Consider the following 19774-nt stretch of genomic DNA (forward strand, 5'->3'; position numbering starts at 1 on the left):
CCCAATCACACAGTTCAGAAACTGCCTTGCAGACACTTTATAGCGTTTTAAAAATTCCTGTACTCTTGGAATTTAAATGTACTGGCAACCATGTGAGAGGTTGAGCACATGTCTTTTGCTCTGAAGGCAATCCTGATTAGGAAGAATTACTGCTAAGCAAATGTCCAGAGTTCCTCAACTAACTGAGCTCCGATGATGTCAGTAAAGGGATTCCATTAGAGGATGAAGATAATAGCACTCCTGTACTTATGTTTATAAAACCAGTGAGTAAGTATCTCAAAAGCACTTTTGCTATTTGACTTTTCAAATACATTGTCAAGACCAACATGTTCTCTTTGGAAAAATCTGTTTTCCTTCATTCTATATATATATTATAAAATCCATATATATATAAAAGTTTTCTCTGATTGGAAACACAATAAAGACAACTCTTAATCTTCACCCAAATAACAAGAATAGTCACATAACAAAATTTAATTTCATTACATTTATAATCTAGCCTTAAATCTCAGTTCGTCCCAAATTTATTTTTTAGGATAGAGTAAAATTTGATAATTTATAACCACAACAACAAAAATCCAAAAGCTGCTATAAAAAATAAAAATTTCTGCTAATCTAATTCATTCCAATTAGCAAAATGATCCAACTGTTTTCTACAGATAGATAGGACTATTAAAGAAAACACTGTTGACTCAACAAATTTAAATATTTCCTAATTAATACACTACTGAGGTATTTTTACTTTCCTGAAAATAGCAATGGTCCAAGAACTGAAATAAAAATAAAATATTAGACTAATATCCTAAACAGTTGTAAGTCCATTACTGCTTATAACTTGCTACATTTAAAGAAAGCACTGCAATATCAGATAATATTTTGATTTATCACTAAAATACGGAGAAAGAAGAAGGTATGATTATTTTGCTATAAATCATAGTTCTAGAAAAACAATCTCCCTTTCATTTGGCTCTCTAGATATTTCTATTTCCCTTAACAGCCATTCTGCTAATTGTAATAAATGCATGGCTTAAGTTACATATGGTCATTATTTTGAAATGTTCCACCAATCTTTACACAGCATTCTCTTTGAAGTTAATATGTGTTTAGTAAACAGCATCCATTCACCCAATAAATATGATTCATTCATCTGATCACTCATTCACAATGATTTTTAAATGTCTGTGCTAGGAGATCCTTTACAAATTCTGTGATACACTTGGGGAGGCAAAAATTAAACTCAGTAAGCACAGGTTACTACTGATAGGCCCACTGGCCAAGTCACTTCCTCTCTTGAAGGTAAGAAGCTTTTACGCTGCTTCCATGCCAAGACTGGTCCTGAGAACTTCTAAAGACATAACCCAACTTTACCAAGCGCTCCATATAGCCATTCCCCAGACGTCTTGCCTATTTATCCTGTGCCTAGCATACGGTTAGGCACTGGAGAGAGAGATCAATGGATAGGCAAGGTCCGTATTTTCATGTAGCTCACATCCTAGTGCACAGGGGAGTCAAGGAACAAGATGAACAAGATAATGACTTAAAAAAAAAAAAAGTCCAGGAAAGACCACTCTGAGGATACATTTTGATTGAAAGATGAAACTAAGCCAACCAGTCATGAAACAGTGTGGGAGGAATGTTCAGACAGAAGAACCAGCAAGTACAAGCACAGAAACCCATATTGACACATGAAACATGAAAGACATATATGACTAAAAGCCATTACAAGTGTCTTGAACAGGAAGTGCTAGAGTGAGGAAGAGACAACGAAGTACTAAATTAAATCTGAAATCAAAACTGGGCCATGAAACTAGGATTGGATTTTGATGGGTAGCTGTGAGCAATTTAAGCAGCAAAGGCAGGAATTAATGGTTGGGAGGAAGTGCAAAGGCAGTTCTAAAAGAAGAGTTTGTGGGGAGAGCAGTTCAGAAATGTACACTGGAGGTCAGATTTTAAAAATTCTTCAAAAACAGATGGAGGAATTTAGACATTTTCCTGTGATGAAAAAGAAACTTCACAGCTATCACCAAATGGGAAAGGGGGAGGGGGATAATTTAGGAGTTTGGAATCAACACATACACACTACTATATATAAAATAGGTAACCAACAAGGACCTACTGCATAGGTAGGTCCTGTGTGTGTGTGTGTGTGTGTGTGTGTGTGTGTGTGTGTGTATATATATAATTGAATCACTTTGCTGTACACTTGAAACTAACACAACGGGACTTCCCTGGTGGTGCAGTGGTTAAGAATCCGCCTGCCAATGCAGGGGACATGGGTTCAAGCCCTGGTCCAGGAAGACCTCACATGCTGCGGAGCAACTAAGCCTGTGTGCCACAACTACTGAGCCTGTGCTCTACAGCCCGCGAGCCACAACTACTGAGCCCACATGCCACAACTATTGAAGCCCACACGCCTAGAGCCCATGCTCTGCAACAAGAGAAGCCACTGCAGTGAAAAGCCTGTGCACCGCAATGAAGAGTAGCCCCCACTCACCTCAACTAGAGAAAGCCCGCGTGCAGCAATGAAGACCCAACGCAGCCAAAAATTAAAAATAAAGAAGAAACTAACACATTATAAATCAACTACACTTCATTTAAAAAAATAAAATTTTAAAAAAAGAGAATAAATAAATGTAATGGCAAATTTGAAAAAAAAAAAAAAGACAGAAAGAAAGAATGAAAGAAAGAAAGTTCCCAGCTATCAAAGATGGTAGTGGTTAGTTGCGCTATTCTGTTTTGAATATGGTAGTTAATTGTCAGAGATGGGTGTTGGTTTCTTGGCTCTTAGCAAGGGAATGACATTATTAACCTGGTATTTAGTAACACAGCAGCATAGACTGAAGAATGGAGACAGTAATGTGAGGAGGGGGAAAACCTGAGTGATTACTGTGTCAAGAAGGAATGGTGAACTCCCTGTAGGGGAGGAGACTTATCAAGATGAGAAAGATGATTTGGAAGGTTGAGACAATTTGACAAAACTCAACTCCAGGAGTAAACCAAACCACATGGTATGAGAAGATAATCTGTAACAGATTGATGATTCAGAGACTCAATCTAGAGTTAGAGACAATGTCTTATACATGGTATGTATTTAATGTTTTATTAAGATTTAAGATTTAATCTTCAAATTGCTGCTTACCTCATATAGTTATGTCTGAACAAGTCAGTCAGTTTATTCTTAGCTGGGATCAGTTTTGCCAAGTGAAAGTTGTGAAAAACAATTTGGGGAAGGAGATTTGGGATTATAAAATGTGTCCTCTGCTTTTAAGTCCTCGGGGAGGCAGACATGATTCCTTAGAGAAGAAACTCTTTCCAGTGTACTGGAGTCATCCGATGGAGTTGCATGTAACCTCTGGGATTAACTGGGCATCCTGGTAGCATTGCCCCAGCCTTGCAGAGTAGGTGATTTACCCAAAAGTGAACATCAAAGTTTAAACCAAACCTTTGACCTCAAATTACATATCTCCTTCTATAGCTCTTTCCCATTGCCTATTTACAGATAAATTAATTGAGCCTTAGAAGTCAAAGAAAAAGCTCCCAAGTAAATAAGAATTGGGAAAGTTTTGAGTTTTTATAAACACATGTTTTGTTTTGGTCCCTGATAGCTGTTTTTTTTTAAAAAAAATTCATATTAGAAAGGTAAAAATTTCACTGTTGAACATTTTGAAAATGCATGTGCCATCCTTTTGTGTTTAGTTCTCAGGGCTGTGGGTAGTTTTTCTTCTCTACTCCAAATCATGATATTGTGTTCCCTTAACAAATAATCTTTTAAGAAGTATAACCACTAAAGCAGCCACTATAAAGCATGGAGAAGATTACTCCCCTGTACTCCCCACTTTCCTCCATGTTTTTTCCCAATATGTTTGCAAAGTGCAAGTTCTTATAGGGAATTATGAAAGGGAGCAAATGTGAAGACAAGGTAGAAAGGATCCAGATGATTTGTTTATTTACAGAGTGCTGGTAACCCAATCCCTCAGATCAAGAGCAGGTAGCAAGACCTCTGGGGAATGGCTACCTGGCCACATGGTAGAAGATAATTTGTATAAGACTGATGGTTCAGAGACTCCACTTAAAATTAAGGATTCTAGTGCCTTATACAGTAATAATACATATTATTACATAGTAGTATATACATAGTGATACATAATAAGTATGCATTTAATAGTGTATATTTAGATTTCATCTTCCAATTTCCACTTACATCATGAATTAATACCTGAATAAGAAAGCCAGTTTATTCATAGTGGGAAATAATTTTGCCACGTGAAAATAAGAAAAACAATTTGAGGAGGAATGAAAAGATTTGGGATCACAAAATGCACAGTGTCTAGGGTAACATTGGACTATATCTGCAGGAGTTTGTAGGACTCAAGCTGGGCCCAGAGGAAAGAGAAAATTCCTTAGATTTAAAGGCATGATGTGGTTTGGGCATGGGCTTATCATGGGTAATGGCAATACAACAAAACGTGAAGATTCTATTTAAATGATTGGAACTTTACAAGATCCACAGGACACTTGCACAAACTTGGATAATTTTAAGAGGAAAGAAGTTTCAATAATGCTTGTGGGCTTCCCTGGTGGTGCAGTGGTTGAGAGTCCGCTTGCCGATGCAGGGGACACGGGTTCACGCCCCGGTCCGGGAGGATCCCACATGCCGCTCGGCTGGGCCCGTGAGCCATGGCCGCTGAGCCTGCGCGTCCGGAGCCTGTGCTCCGCAGCGGGAGAGGCCGCAACAGTGAGAGGCCCGCGTACCGCAAAAAAAAATAATAATAATAGTGCTTGAAATTAAATGTCCTAGCCAGATAGGGACTAGGAGCAGTTTAACTTTGACTAGGAAAATAAATGTCACATTTCTTACATCCTGTCTTATAGAAGTCATAGCCACTGGCCTAGTTATTTAGAAGAAAGAGAAGAAAAAATCGCACATCCCACCATCCAGAGATAACAATTGTTAACATTTGTTGTATATTATTCTGGTTTTTTATTCTATGCATGTACATATGATTTTTCATATCATTACACTGTATACATTGCTTTATTTCTATTTTTCTCTATCCATAGCATGTTGGAAATATTTTTCCATGCCAATAAGATATTTTTAATGGTTGTGTAATATTACAATATATGAGTACACTAGAATTTATTAAAGGATAACTTATTTTAAGATATTACGCTATTTCCAACATTTTCCACTATTATAAACAAAATTTTGTTAAACATTTTTGTAACTAAAACTCAGTTCAAATCCACAATTAATCGAAGAGGCAAACTTTGATCTGAGAAGCAATGGGAAAGTTAACATTTGTATGTTTCCCTGTGGAGAACACTCTAGATCAGGCAGATGGATATCCAACATCCAGTACATCCAAAGGGATCTAGGTGGAAAGGGAGGGTTGGATACTAGAACCAGAAGAATGAACATGAGAAGAGAATAGTAATCATTTATTGAGGGTCCAGAAAACATACTGATGCTGTTTCATTCACTTTCAACTGCACTATAACAGGGTATTATCCACATTAATTAATAATATTCTCATATAAATGAGAAACTAAGGCACACGTTCACTAAATTGCCCAAGGTAAGTTATTAAGTGTTAGAGCAGAGATCCAGACTCAAGTCTTCCTGATTTCGAAACCCATGGCATTTTTATTGTTGTTTTTTTTTTAATATATGTAACTTAAAACAAGTTTGACAAATATCACATTGTACATAGGCACGATTTTACCTAGTAATAATAGCATTTATTCTGCTCTAAAATATCTAAGGAATGATGAAGGAAGCAAGAAGTTCAAGTTTCTGGAAATACTCCTCTTGATGTGCTAGTGGGAAGTATGCTAGGGTCATTCCTCTCCAGGTTAAGACTAAACTCTCAGACCTTCTTAAGCCTGCTTTATATAGAGACAAAAATTACATTTTCCTGTTCCCAAAGTTTTCTTCCACCAGATGAACTACTTTAATGAAGAAGAAAGTGAAAGCAAAAATACAGTGTCTATGAAACAAACATTTTCAGAGATGCTCACTCACTGGATCTTTAATTTCTAAATATTTTCAATATATATTAATATATATGCAGTTATTTTATTGTATGTGTATGTTCCTTAGAAAAATACCACAAGTCAGGGAAGTCTTAAAATAAGAGGTTTTAAGTTTCTGTTCCTATTCTGAGGTTACTTTTCAGCACCCTTATATGAAAGCACGATGACTCATCAGAATTGTGTTGTGTCTTCCAGGGGTATATTTACAAATCTAGTAGTTATTAAACAAAGGAAAACTCTGAGAAACCTCTGCTCTCCTCCAATGAATAAGCAACTCTGCCACTTTCTCTAAGCAACTCTGCCACTTTCTCGGTAAGAGAGGTTAAGCCCCTTCTAGTCTATCCTAAAAGACACAGGTGGGGAATTAAGGCATTTTTCAAACTCTTAAGTGACTTTGGGTATGTTTGATTCACAGGTAAGGGCAATACCAGTTTTTATCCTGTCTCTGTGGTAGGTGGAGCTGAGGTTTACAAAATTCAGTCTTTGCGCTACTCTGAACAAGACAAAATGTTATAGCTTTGTGAACTATAGAACTAGAAAAATGAGGAAAATCTTATGCACAAAAATGTTATTAACCATCCTTTCAGAGGAATGAGAAGGCTTACCATTTCTTGTGAGATTGTATTCTTTAAAGTTTGGTGTTAGAATGGCAATCCAAATTTTTATTTGGGTTATTGTTTTGTTTTGTTTTTTTGAAGGGGGGAGAGGGAAGTAATTTTTGATTCCTGATATCCAAAGGTCTGGGAACCATAATTTTGAACCCTATCCAGAAAGGCTAGGGAACACTTCCAGCAGTACAAATGTTTGCAATCTCTTAACAAGTGTTGTCATCAAGAAGGAAGACTTCACCAGGCAGCATAAATGTGATAAATCATAATCCCAAACTTCCTCTTGCTCTTTCTTCAGTTAATACAATCTACCATATTGCCTGGTAGACATATTGTCTGAGAGGCACATATAGATATACACATATATGCTCCCAACTTTCACTCGTTTCCCCTCCAAAGCTTTCTCTAATAGCAGCTAACATGATCATGATCACTGCAGTACACAAATCTTTTGTCAATTCCCTTCAATGTCTCCCCACTTCTTTTGGAATGCTACCCATTCTCCTTGACATGGTCTCAGAACACCTTCACTCAATAAGTATCATCTGTTTCTCTTTTCTCCAGAGCTAACTGGACTTTTTTCAATTCCAAGAATATCTCATACTCTTGACTGTCTAATTACCGTCACACAAATCACATTTCTTTCTCAACATCTCTGCCTTGCTGACATCTACTTAACTTCAATTTTCAATTTAAAGATTCCTTTTTCCAAAAAGATTTTACCAGGCCAACACCCACCTTTCTCTGCCCAAACAAACCAGGCTTCTCTCCTTTTCCTTTTATTTCCCCTGCAATTCTCCATCTTAACACTTCAAGTCATTTATGCAGTGCCTACATTTCCTATAGTTTCATGCTCTAGACTACACTCCTGGGGAGGGCAAGGACTGTCTATTTTATGTTCTGCTGTATAAACTATGTAAAACATGATGCCGCATAAGTTAATAACTAGTATGCAATAGATCTTTTGAAATGAATGAATTCCCTCTGCTTAGCTTTCTAAGCTCTCTTGTCTTGTTATCTTTTATTCTATTAGTTTTGATAACTGATCTTAATTAATTCAAGAAACAGTGTGATAAATCAGTATCTTAATTTCCAAGATTCCACTGCTCTGCATTTTATATATGATAATAACATGTTTTCCTATAATATTTCTTCTTTGTGTTACCAAATTCTGAATTATGCTCCCCAAATTCTGGTTGAATTTTTTTTTAAGATAAGGCTCAATGAATTCAGGACCATAATTAACACAAACTAGTATGCTTCTGTTTCTCATATTAAGGTTCTAGAATGAAATTTTAACACTCTGCAACATACCTCAACTGGATGATTGATGACAGTAGAGTTCCTTAGCCATTTCTGAGGGTGTCTGCAGTGAAATTAATGAAAGTACAGTAAACAGAAGAAGAGTTTTATCAAATGATTACAGTGGAGGAAACCATAATAGAAAACAGCCTCATAACTCTGGGTTAAATTTTCGTTTAAATTTAAAAATTTAAAATAAAAAAATGTAAACTTCATTTAAATTTAAAAAAGAAAGAAAAACAGGTGGTTTTGTGAAGCAATGGAGGAAACCATAATAGAAAACAGCCTCAAAACTCTGGGTTAAATTTTCGTTTAAATTTAAAAATTTAAAATAAAAAAATGTAAACTTCATTTAAATTTAAAAAAGAAAGAAAAACAGGTGGTTTTGTGAAGCAATGGAGGAAACCATAATAGAAAACAGCCTCATAACTCTGGGTTAAATTTTCGTTTAAATTTAAAAATTTAAAATAAAAAAATGTAAACTTCATTTAAATTTAAAAAAGAAAGAAAAACAGGTGGTTTTGTGAAGCAATGCTTACCAAAGACAAGAAGCAGTCATTGGGGGCCTTCAAGATGGTGGAGGAGTAAGACGTGGAGATCACCTTCCTCCCCACAAATACATCAAAAATACAGTTACATGTGGAACAACTCCTACAGAACACCTACTGAACACTGGCAGAAGGCCTCAGACTGCCAAAAAGGCAAGAAACTCCCCACATACTTGGCCATGTGGCTGACAGGGTCTTGGTGCTCTGCCTGGTGTTAAGCCTGAGGCTCCGAGGTGGGAGAGTCAAGTTCAGGACACTGGACCACCAGAGACCCATGTAATATCAGTTGGCGAGAGCTCTCCCAGTGAACTCCGTCTCAATGCTAATACCCAGCTCCACCCAATGGCCAGCAAGCTCCAGTGCTGGACACCCCATGCCAAACAACTAGCAAGACAAGAACACACCACCACCCATTAACAGAGAGGCTACCTAAATTCATACTAAGTTCACAGACACCCCAAAACACACCACCCAATGCAGCCCTGCTTACCAGAAAGACAAGATCCAGCCCCACCCACCAGAACACAGGCACCAGTTCCACCCACCAGAAAGCCTACACAACCCACTGAACCAACCTTACTCACTGAGGGCAGACACCAAAACTAACGGGAACTACGAACCTGCAGCCTGCAAAAAGGAGACCCCAAACACAGTAAGTTAAACAAAATGAGAAGACAGAGAAATATACAGCAGATGAAGGAGCAAAGTAAAAACCCATCAGACCAAAGAAATGAAGAGGAAATAGGCAGTCTACCTGAAAAAGAATTCAGAGTAATGATAGTAAAGATGATCCAAACTCTTGGAAATAGAAAGGAGAAAATACAAGAAACATTTAACAAGGACCTAAAAGAAACAAAGAGCAAACAAACAATGATGAACAACACAATAAATAAAATTAAAAATTCTCTAGAAAGAATCAATAGAAGGATAACTGAGACAGGAGAATGGATAAAGTGACCTGGAAGATAAAATAGTGGAAATAACTACAGCAGAGCAGAATAAAGAAAAAAGAATGAAAAGAATTGAGGACAGTCTCAGAGACCTGAGGGACAACATTAAATGCACCAACATTCGAATTATAGGAGTCCCAGAAGAATAAGAGAAAAAGAAAGGGACTGAGAAAATATTTGAAGAGATTATAGTTGAAAACTTCCCTAATATGGGAAAGGAAATAGTTAATCAAGTCCAGGAGGCACAGAGAGTCCCATACAGGATAAATCCAAAGAGAAATATGCCAAGACACATATTAATCAAACTGTCAAAAATTAAATACAAAGAAAACATATTAAAAGCAGCAAGGGAAAAACAACAAATAACACACAAGGGAATCCCCATAAGGTTAACCGATGATCTTTCAGCAGAAACTCTGCAAGCCAGAAGGGACTGGAAGGGCATATTTAAAGTGATGAAAGAGAAAAACCTGCAACCAAGATTACTCTACCCAGCAAGGATCTCATTCAGATTTGATGGAGAAATTAAAACCTTTACAGACAAGCAAAAGCTGAGAGAGTTCAGCACCACCAAAGCAGCCTTAAAACAAATGCTAAAGGAACTTCTCTAGGCAAGAAACACAAGAGAAGGAAAAGACCTACAATAACGAACTCAAAACAATTAAGAAAATGGGAACAGGAACATACATATTGATAATTACCTTAAATGTAAATGGACTAAATGCTCCCGCCAAAAGACACAGATGGGCTGAATGGATACAAAAACAAGACCCATATATTTGCTGTCTACAAGAGACCTACTTCAGACCTAGAGACACATACAGACTGAAGGTAAGGGGATGGAAAAAGATATTTCATGCAAATGGAAACCAAAAGAAAGCTGGAGTAGCAATTCTCATATCAGACAAAATAGGCTTTAAAGTAAAGACTATTATAAGAGACAAAGAAGGACACTACATAATGATCAAGGGATCGATCCAAGAAGAAGATATAACAATTGTAAATATTTATGCACCTAACATAGGAGCACCTCAATACATAAGGCAAATACTAACAGCCATAAAACAGGAAATCGACAGTAACACATTCATAGTAGGGGACTTTGACACCCCACCTTCACCAATGGACAGATCATCCAAAATGAATATAAATAAGGAAACACAAACTTTACATGATACATTAAACAAGATGGACTTAATTGATATTTATAGGACATTCCATCCAAAAACAACAGAATACACATTTTTCTCAATTGCTCATGGAACATTCTCCAGGATAGATCATATCTAGGGTCACAGGTCAAGCCTTGGTAAATTTAAGAAAATTGAAATTGTATAAGTATCTTTTCTGACCACAACGCTATGAGATTAGATATCAATTACGGGAAAAGATCTGTAAAAAATACAAACACATGGAGGCTAAACAATACACTACTTAATAACGAAGTGATCACTGAAAAAATCAAAGAGGAAATGAAAAATACCTAGAAACAAATGATAACACAGACACGACCACCCAAAACCTATGGGATGCAGCAAAAGCAGTTCTAAGAGGGAAGTTTATAGCAATACAATCCTACCTTAAGAAACAGGAAACATCTCGAATAAACAACCTAACCTTGCACCTAAAGCAATTAGAGAAAGAAGAACAAAAAACCCCCAAAGTTAGCAGAAGGAAAGAAATCATAAAGATCAGATCAGAAATAAATGAAAAAGAAAGGAAGGAAACAACAGCAAAGATCAATAAAATGAAAAGCTGGTTCATTGAGAAGATAAACAAAATTGATAAACCATTAGCTAGACTCATCAAGAAAAAAAGAGAGAAGACTCAAATCAACAGAATTAGAAATGAAAAAGGAGAAGTAACAACTGACACTACAGAAATACAAAGAATCATGAGAGATTACCACCAGCAACTATATGCCAGTAAAATGGACAACCTGCAAGAAATGAACAAATTCCTAGAAAACCACACCTTCTGAGACTGAACAAGGAAGAAACAGAAAATAAAAACAGACCAATCACCAGCACTGAAATTGAAACTGTGATTTAAAATCTTCCAACAAACAAAAGTCCAGGACCAGATGGCTACACAGGTGAATTCTATCAAACATTTAGAGAGGAGCTAACACCTATCCTTCTCAAACTCTTCTAAAATATAGCGGAGGGAGGAACTCTCCCAAACTCATTCTACGAGGCCACCATCACCCTGATACCAAAACCAGGAAAAGATGTCACAAAAAAAGAAAACTACAGACCAGTATCACTAATGAACATAGATGCAAAAATCCTCAACAAAATACTAGCAAACAGAATCGAACAGCACATTAAAAGGATAATACACCATGATCAAGTAGGGTTTATCCCAGGAATGAAAGTTTCTTCAATATACGCAAACCAATCAATGTGATACACCATATTAACAAACTGAAGGAGAAAAACTATATGATAATCTCAATAAGTGCAGAAAAACCTTTTGACAAAATTCAACACCCGTGTATGATAAAAAAACTCTCCAGAAACTAGACATAGAGGGAACTTACCTCAACGTAATTAAGGCCATATATGACAAACCCATAACCAACATCGTCCTCAGTGGTGAAAAACTGAAACCATTTCCTCTAAAATCAGGAACAAGACAAGGATGCCCACTCTCACCACTATTTTTCAATATACTTTTGGAAGTTCTAGTCACAGCAATCAGAGAAGAAAAAGAAATAGAAGGAATACAAATCAGAAAAGAAGTAAAGCTGTCACTGTTTGCAGATGACATGATACTATACATAGATAATCCTAAAGATGCTCCCAGAAAACTACTAGAGCTAATCAATGAATTTGGTAAAGAAGCAAGACACAAAATTAATGCACAGAAATCTCTTGCATTCCTAGACACTAATGATGAAAAATCTGAAAGAGAAATTAAGGAAACACTCCCACTTACCATTGCAACCAAAAGAATAAAACCCTAGGAATAAACCTACCTAAAGAGACAAAAGACCTGTATGCAGAAAACTATAAGACACTGATGAAAGAAATTAAAGATGATACAAATAGATGGAGACATATACCATGTTCTTGGATTGGAAGAATCAACATTGTGAAAATGACTGTACTACACAAAGCAATCTACAGATTCAGTGGAATCCCTATCCAACTACCAATGGCATTTTTCACAGAACTAGAACAAAAATTTCGCAATTTGTATGGAAACACAAAAGACCCCGAATAGCCAAAGCAATCTTGAGAAAGAAAAACGGAGCTGGAGAAATCAGGCTCCAAAGCTACAGTACTGGCACAAAAACAGAAATATAAATCAATGGAACAGGATAGAAAGCCCAGAGATAAACCCATGCACATATGGTCACCTTATCTTTGATAAAGGAGGTAAGAATATACAGTGGAGAAAAGACAGCCTCTTCAATAAGTGGTGCTGGGAAAACTGGACAGCTACATGTAAAAGAATGAAATTAGAACACTTCCTAACACCATACACAAAAATAAACTCAAAATGAATTAAAGACCTAAATGTATGGCCAGACACTATAAAACTCTTAGAGGAGGGACTTCCCTGGTGGTCCAGTGGTAAAGAATCCGCCTTACTATGCAGGGGACAGGGGTTTGATCCCTGGTTGGGGCACTAAAATCCCACATGCCGCGGGGCAACTAAGTCAGCGTGCCACAACTACTGAGCTTGCCCACCTCAACCAGAGTCCACGAGCCACAAACTACAGAGCCCACGTGCTCTGGAACCCATGCCACAACTACAGAGTCCACACTCCCTGGAGCCTGCACGCCACAACTAGAGAAGAGAAAATCTGCACACCACAACTAGAGAGAAGCCCGCACACCACAATGAAGATCCCGTGTGCTACAACTAAGACCCAATGCAACCAAAAACTAAATTAAATAAAGAAATAATAAATAAATAAACCTTAAAAAAAAACTCTTAGAGGAAAACATAGGAAGAACACTCTTTGACATAAATCGCGGCAAGATCCTTTTTGACCCACCTCCTAGAGAAATGGAAATAAAAATAAACAAATGGGACCTAATGAAACTTGAAAGCTTTTGCACAGCAAAGGAAACCATAAACAAGACAATAAGATAACCCTCAGAATAGGAGAAAATATTTGCAAACGAAGCAACTGACAAAGGATTAATCTCCAAAATTTACAAGCAGCTCATGCAACTCAATATCAAAAAGGCAAACAACCCAATCCGAAAATGGGCAGAAAATCTAAATAGACATTTCTCCAAAGAAGATATAGAGATGGCCAAGAGGCACATGAAAGGATGCTCAACATCACTGATCATTAGAGAAATGCAAATCAAAACTACAATGAGGTATCACCTCATACCAGTCAGAATGGCCATCATCAAAAATCTGCAAACACCCTCTCTGCTGGAGAGGGTGTGGAGAAAAGGGAACCCTCTTGCACTGTTGGTGGGAATGTAAATTGGTACAGCTGCTATGGAGAACAGTATGGAGGGTCCTTAGAAATCTAAAAATAGAATTATCATATGACATAGCAATCCCACTACTGGGCATATACCCTGAGAAAACCATAATTCAAAAAGAGTCATGTACCACAATGTTCATTGCAGCACTATTTACAGTAGCCAGTACATGGAAGCAACCTAAGTGTCCATCAACAGATGAATGGATAAAGAAGATGTGGCACATATATGCAATGGAATATTACTCAGCCATAAAAAGAAATAATATTGAGTTATTTGTAGTTAGGTGGATGGAGCTAGAATCTGTCATACAGAGTGATGTAAGTCAGAAAGAGAAAAACAAACACCGTATGCTAACACATATATATGGAATCTAAAAAAAAAATGGTTCTGATGAACTTAGGTGCAGAACAGGAATAAAGATGCAGACATAGAGAATGGACTTGAGGACACGGGCAGGGGGAAGGGTAAGCTGGGACAATGTGAGAGAGTAGCACTGACATATATACATGGCCAAATGTAAAATAGATAGCTAGTGGGAAGCAGCTACATTGCCTGGGGAGATCAGCTAGGTGCTTTAGTTCCACCTAGAGGTGTGGGATAGGGAGGGTGGGAGGGAGACGCAAGAGGGAGGGGATATGGGGATATATGTATACATATAGCTGATTCACTTTGTTATACAGCAGAAACGAACATAACATTGTAAAGCAATTATACTGCAATAAAGATGTTAAAAAGTAAAATAAAAAATAAAATGTGAACTACCTCAAAAAAAAAAAAAGAAGCAGCCACAAACATTTTCAGGCCTTGCAAACTTAAAAAAAAAAAAAAAAGCACTTTAAGTGTATAAAACCTGGGAAAGAGTTCTGATTATATACTTGTTTTTAAACATATTTGTTCAGCCAGATAATGATCACTTTCAGGGCCACTATTTTGAAATAAGAAGAGGGAAGGAAAGGGAGGTGCATGTAATAGAAGGAAACTGCTTCAATTCACAAGAAACTTACAAATTCAGAGAGGACAATGACCCTAGAAATCACCTAGGAAAATTCTTACCAGTTTAAAGATGAGGAACTGAGACATGACTTATGCAATCATCCATTCCATGATTTTTACATGGACCATTAGGATATCTAAAAACTGTAATAAATTTTAAGCAGCATTTAGCACATTCCTCTAATTAGATGATATCCCAAATTCCCTAGTGCTCTTAATCCTAGAGTTACATTTGAATTAACTCTCTCCTTGTTATCCCACATTTAATGAGATTTTAAGTTCTTTCATTTTTTTTCCCTGCTCAGTATCTCTTATACTATTATTTTTTCTTTTCTAGTTCTAGGGTTACAATACTAATTCTCCATAATTCCCCATCTGGAAGAACTGTGATAAACACCAACTGGTCTCTCTGTAATTCAGCCTGTACAAAGTAGCCAGAGCAGTTGAAAATATTTATCTCAAAAATCACTTCCATCATAGCATATTGCATTTATAGTATCATTCAAAATCTCAAATAGTTCTCCACTGCCTAGTAAATCAAAAACATTCATAGCAATCAGTTACTGTCTGTTCCTGCGCAGAAAACTTTCCTTCTTGCACAGGTCTGTGATTTTAACACCCTCTGTGCTGTGATCTTGGGCTAACTGGATAAGATAAGCACAGTGGTGGAAAGAATCCAGCATTGTTTCCCAGCCTTGCCCATCACCAGGGGTATAACCTTGCTGTTGCTCGTTATTGATTCTGAGCTTCAGTTTATTCATCTCTGAAAGGTAGATGATTTCACTCTCCACCACAATGACTTGCTATGAGAATTTACAGACATAATGCAAGTATAACACCTGTCATGTATTAAACATGCTCACTCATTTAACTACTATTATTTCATACATTTGCCCTGCCTAATTTCACAAAGCATTTAAGTAAGCCATCATCTACTCATTTTTTCATTCATTTATTCAACCAAAATTATATATTGAGCACTTCTTTGTACCAGAGCTTATGTCAGTTATTTGGAATATAAGAAAAAGAAGTAATCCCTCACCCTGAAAAAACCTCACATAGTGGCAAAATATAAAAATATAAACATAAAGCAATGTGACTATGTGGGAATAATAATGCGCTGTGTACTAGTGGAACCCTGAGGAAGGAATCCTAAAGTTGACCAAAATTTGGGAGTTGGGTCAAGAGGATGGGATGCCTGATTTCAACCAATAGGCGAAAATGAGTTAAAGCTATAAAGGCAAAGAGAGAACAAAAGGCTGTCAGAGGTATACGGGTAGATCACTATAACTGTGGTTATTATTATTATAAATACCTCCACCAGAAAACACTGCCTCAGATCCAAGTTAACTTCTGGTTCCTTACTTACAACAAACTGTACTGAATTCTAACTTTGCCCAGTTTATCAGTGACTGGATCCCACACCTTCGCCCACACCCAGCTCTGGACACGTTCTCTCTGACCTAGTTCTCTGCTTCTATATACTTCAGAATTGTGGTTTAAGTTCCTGAGATCCTTCCATTTGTTTCTTTCCTACTCCTTCTTGACCACATTGGCCTCCCGGGGTGTTGGAATTAGTCCGTCCGCTGGGAATTGTTCCACCAGACTGTGCATATCCCAGCCACACATCCCTCTGTGTATGTGCGTGGCTCCTTCTTGACGTCAGGTCTTTAACTGTCATGTCTTCAAAGGGCCCTCTCCTACTCACCTCCCTTCCCCACCCCCAGATTTGAGAAAACAACTCAGTCTCTCTTCCATATTATTCAGTGTAATTTCGGCAATGCAGTTGTTATCTGGTATTTTTTCTCATGGTTTGTTATCTGTTTCTGACTTTTTCCACTAGGATGTAAGTTCCATGAGGTTTGAGGTCATGTCTGTTTTACTCCCTATTGCATCCATGGTGCTTAGACCATTTCTTGGAACATAGCAAATGACCAATAAACACTAGATTAAGGAATGAGTGAATGAATGAATGAATGAATGAATATCTCTACTCTGTCAGCGGACCATAAATACTTGCTCCCCTGACTCTCACAGACAATAGATTCCTCTGCTTTCAGCTGACTCCTAGTATTAAACTCTTTTTTTGTTTGTTTGTTTCTAGCATATTCTCTGCTTATTTGCCTAGAGGAAAAAGCATGTGCCGGATAAATAAATGTACCACAAATATCAAGGCATGTGTTTGGTTGTTCCAATAAAGAGACTGTATCTTTTTTTTTATTTAATTTTTTTTATACAGCAGGTTCTTATTAGTTATCTATTTTATACATATTAGTGTATATATGTCAATCCCAATCTCCCAATTCATCCTACCACCACCACCACCCTGCCACTTTCCCCCCTTGGTGTCCATACCTTTGTTCTCTACATCTGTGTCTCTATTTCTGCCTTGCCAATCAGTTCATCTGTACCGTTTTTCTAGATTTCACATATATGCGCTAATAAACGATATTTGTTTTTCTCTGTCAGACTTACTTCACTCTGTATGACAGTCTCTAGGTCCATCCACATCTCTACAAATAACCCAGTTTCATTCCTTTTTATGGCTGAGTAATATTCCATTTATATATGTACCACATCTTTATCCATCATCTGTCGATGGGCATTTAGGTTGCTTCCATGACCTCGTTATTGTAAATAGTGCTGCAGTGAACACTGGGGTGCACGTGTCTTTTTGAATTATGGTTTTCTCTGGGTATATGCCCACTAGTGGGATTGTTGGGTTATATGGTCCTAGTTCTAAACTTTTACGATCTGCTCCACTGCTTGCCACACAAGTCCCTAGATCCACGTGAGCCTAAAGTTGAAGGTCATCCATTATCTTCCCCATACCAAACCTCAACTAATATCGTATTAATCATCAGTTTGACCCCTCCGCTTTAGCCAACAACATTTAATTGTCATCCTTCCACCAAATTTACTGATGTTTGTCCTTACCTAGATTTAGCTATAGGATAAGAATTTATTTTCATCATCACCTTCAGGTTCTGGTTAGAAACTACTCTCAAAGTCTTTTCTAATCATCTTCAAATGAGAGTACCCTGTAATCATGTCCTTTATTAGTTTTTTCAAGCTGTACCATATTGTAATTTTTAGTATTGATTTTAATTTTTTTATCTCTAACCATATGCATTTATTTTTCCTTTGCTACACTGCAAGAGTTTTATACTAATTATTATTATCTCTCTTTTTCTTCAATCCTTACATTCATTTCCATCACAGTTTTACCATTTCTCCTTAGGAGACAAAAAGTAGACTTTCAAATGAAATAGGATCCCAATTATTACTGATATTATACAATTTTGTTTGTTGTTCTGACTATTCAGAGTGGCCAAATACCATGAAGTCCCAAATCTCTTCACGCAATCTTTTTTTTTTAACATCTTTATTGGAGTATAATTGCTTTACAATGGTGTGTTAGTTTCTGCTTTATAACAAAGGGAATCAGCTATACATATACATATATCTCCATATCTCCTCCCTCTTGCGTCTCCCTCCCACCCTCCCTATCCCACCCCTCTAGGTGGTCACAAAGCACCAAGTTGATCTCCCTTTGCTATGTGGCTGCTTCTCACTAGCTATCTATTTTACATTTGGTAGTATATATAAGTTCATGCCACTCTCTCACTTCGTCCCAGCTTACCCTTCCCCTTCCCCGTGTCCTTAAGTCTATTCTCTATGTCTGTGTTTTTATTCCTGTCCTGCCCCTAGGTTCTTCATAACCATTTTTTCTTTTAGATTCCATATATATGTACTAGCATACGGTATTTGTTTTTCTGTTTCTGACTTACTTCACTCTGTATGACAGACTCTATGTCCATCCACCTCACTACAAATAACTCAATTTCGTTTCTTTTTATGGCTGAGTAATATTCCATTGTATATATGTGCCACATCTTCTTTATCCATTCATCTGTAGATGGACACTTAGGTTCCTTCCATGTCCTGGCTATTGTAAATAGAGCTGCAATGAACATTTTGGTATATGACTCTTTTTGAATTACGGTTTTCTCAGGGTATATGCCCAGTAGTGGGATTGCTGGGTCTATTTTTAGTTTCTTACGGAACCTCCATACTGTTCTCCATAGTGGCTGTATCAATTTACATTCCCACCAAAGAGAAAATTCTCCAATAATGAACTATAGAAATGATCCTTGAAAGTATAGTCTTTCAATCATTTTTTTAATGTATCACCACAACTCTTTCTCTTCTCCTTACCCACCAGGACAGTGAGCTCCCTGAGGACAGAAACCCAGTCCCATTCATCTATGAAGTCCTAATAGCTAGCACATAGCTTGGCATATAGTAGGTGTTCAGGAAAACTTCACTGAAGACCAAAACAATCATATTTCCAAAGGTTCTTGTGGAGCACAGCTTAGAACTTTCACTTCAACAACAGCTTAGATTGTGACCCTGAAGTACTGGTTCAACTGCTTTGGCTTTCATAGAATTGTCAGAGTTGGACTGTGCTTGCTCAGTGGGTCAGTTCTATATAAATGTGCTTGTGGGTCCCATGCTTCAGCAGCAAAATATCAAGAGTTCACCATTCTTCTGAACTTTTTTTCTACTTGTTATTACAGAAAGTCCATTCTTTCCTCAATGGGAAGAAAATCAAATTTATATTTTAGGTGCTTTTTCAGCATATCTTGTTTATAGCTTTGCAACTTATTTTCCTATATTGTGTAGAAGGCAAAAAGTCCCCCAGACTTAGAAGAATCAGTGGTATGTTTGTGACAAAGAGAAGTGGTAAAAAGTAACATGTTACTGCACAGGACCCCAAATCAGCCAGGGCATAGTTACAGAGGAAACAAAGGAGGGACTCACTTCAATCATAGTAAGAGGCAGAAGATGAGAACTAGGTAAGGCTCAAAGTCAGA

The 19774-nt window shown here is 37.2% G+C and overlaps 1 pseudogene; it reads right to left on the reverse strand.

Moving 5' to 3' along the window:
* Positions 1 to 18963: 18963 nt before the first annotated feature.
* Positions 18964 to 19067, reverse strand: LOC115803126 (small nucleolar RNA U3; annotated as a pseudogene).
* Positions 19068 to 19774: the final 707 nt, after the last annotated feature.

The sequence above is a fragment of the Delphinapterus leucas genome, chromosome 1 (genome assembly GCF_059928025.1).
Source record: "Delphinapterus leucas isolate spDelLeu-1000000601 "Yukka" chromosome 1, BTC_Dleu_Yukka2, whole genome shotgun sequence".
NCBI classification, from domain to species: domain Eukaryota; kingdom Metazoa; phylum Chordata; class Mammalia; order Artiodactyla; family Monodontidae; genus Delphinapterus; species Delphinapterus leucas.